Source organism: Phocoena sinus, chromosome 6, assembly GCF_008692025.1.
Source record: "Phocoena sinus isolate mPhoSin1 chromosome 6, mPhoSin1.pri, whole genome shotgun sequence".
Lineage (NCBI taxonomy): Eukaryota > Metazoa > Chordata > Mammalia > Artiodactyla > Phocoenidae > Phocoena > Phocoena sinus.
The window spans coordinates 6,916,349-6,918,600 of NC_045768.1; positions in this window are offsets into that span (position 1 = coordinate 6,916,349).

The window sequence follows — 2,252 nt, forward strand, 5'->3', positions numbered from 1 at the left end:
CTCACCTCTCCCGGGTCGCCCCCAGCGGAGAGCGGACACAGCAGCCTGCAACGAAGGCTTCCCTGACCTTGAGCCCCGGCCCACCCTCCCAGTCTCTGCTCCCTTCGCAACAAAACTGCTAACGGTCGGTAAGGAGCAAGTACACCGCCCAGCTCCACACTCTTCTGTGCTCCCACAAGACCCTCACCAAGCCACCGCGGGCGCCAGGCTCACCTGCCCCTCCGTGTTCCGTCCCCGCTCCCTCGCGAGCCCACTCCCGCGCTCCCACCCAACTGGAGCAGCCCTTCGCAAGGACACAAAGACCCAGGGCCCTGCCTCTGTCCTTAGTCACACGTCCAGCGTGTCGACACCATCTCCAGGCCCCCTCACGGCACTGCCCCGCAGGCTCCCCTGCTGCTGTGCCCAGAGTCAGTCCCTTCTCTCCTTCACCTCCCACCCCGCAGTGAGCGGGGAACCTGGGCCCACCACTTGCTGCCCAGTCCCTCGTCCACTGCAGCAGCCCGGCTGCCTCGTGCCCAGCTGCCCACCCCACACCCCCGCTTGGCAGCTAACAGCACCCCCAGGCCCAGCGGCAAATCCCCTCCCCACTCAGCCCCGCCTCAAGAAGCGGCATCCAGCCACACGTGCCAGGACCTGGGGCTGCCCTTGGCTACTCATCTCCCGCTCCCCCTTCCTCCGGGTGCCAGGACCTGGGGCTGCCCTTGGCTACTCATCTCCCGCTCCCCCTTCCTCCGGGCGGCCGCACGCTGAACACAGCCTAAAGCAGACCACTGCTCACCACCTCCACGCCGAACCCGAACCTAGGCCACCAGCCTCGCAGGTGGGGCCGCCTCCACCCACCCACCCCCACCACCCCAGGCCCTTCTCCTGTGCAACCCCCGGCCCCCCCCACCCCCGGCAGCTTCCCACAGACAGCTCCCAGCCTGGACCTCAAACCCCTCAGCAGAGCTCACGAGGGCCCCCCACCAGGGCCCCCGCCCACCCCACCACCTCCGAGCCTGGCCCACCCCCCCGCCCGCGCCGCCCCCTGCCCTGGCCTGCAGCTCTCCCCGTGGCCCTTCCTCCTCGGTGGGATCTCAGCTCATGTCTTTCCTGACCCTTGTAGCTCAGGCAAACTCCCTCGCTGACCCTCTCTAATTAACTGCTCTCTCATTTTCTTTGTAGGAACATGCCACTACCTAACATTCTGGTATTTGGGGATTTACTGTCCCCAACACTAGAATGAGAAATATGTAGCCACTGTTTGTGAAATGAATGAATCTCAGAATCTGTGATCTAAGTACTATTATGCCCATTTTTCAGATCAGGAAGCTGAGGCTCAGACATGAAGTCAACTCTCAGGGTCTCCTAGCTACCACGCAGCGGGCTTTGGGTTGAACTCACGCCGGCCTGGCTCCTGGCCAGCAGGCTCTCTGTGCCCTGTGCAAGGCCTCCCCTCCGAGGCTGGCAGAAAGGCCAAGGGCTCTTGTTCGCAGAGGAGGCTCGTCCGAAGACAGAAGCCAAGTCTCAGGCACAGCAGCCCCACAGAGACTCCCAACTCCAGCAGGACAGGGACATGAGGCGTGGAGGAGAGAGAGCACAGGGCACCCCCTTAAAAACTGCAGGGGCGCGGTTCACAGCCAGGCCCAGTCCAATGGCTCCCCAGGCCAGTTCGGGGCTGACCCAGGGGTTCAGAAAGGCTGCCTTGATCAGGAAACAGCCGCAGCGACCGCAGAGCATTTGCTACGTGCAGGCCCTGCGCTGAGGACTTCACACCCCTCATTTTCTCCTGAGGCGTGGAGGAGAGCACAGGGCACCCCCTTAAAAACTGCAGGGGCGTGGTTCACAGCCAGGCCCAGTCCAATGGCTCCCTAGGCCAGTTCAGGGCTGACCCAGGGGTTCAGAAAGGCTGCCTTGATCAGGAAACAGCCGCAGTGACCGCGGAGCATTTGCTACGTGCAGGCCCTGCGCTGAGGACTTCACACCCCTCATTTTCTCCTGGCAAGCGCCCTGTGAGTATCCCCATTTTAGAGATGAGGAAGCTGAGGTTCAGAGATTCAGGAACTTACCTAAGACCCTGCAGCTGAGGGTGGAGACAACCGGGATTTGAACCCGGGTCTCCACTTCGGAACCGCCTAGGCAACCCAGAACCCAGCTGGACCAGCTCAAGCCCCAGATTCCGTGGCCCAAGGGAAGGGGACTTGATGGGGGACAAACTGTCCCGTGGAGAAGGAACACTCATGTAGCATGAAAAGACACACCTCACACAGGTG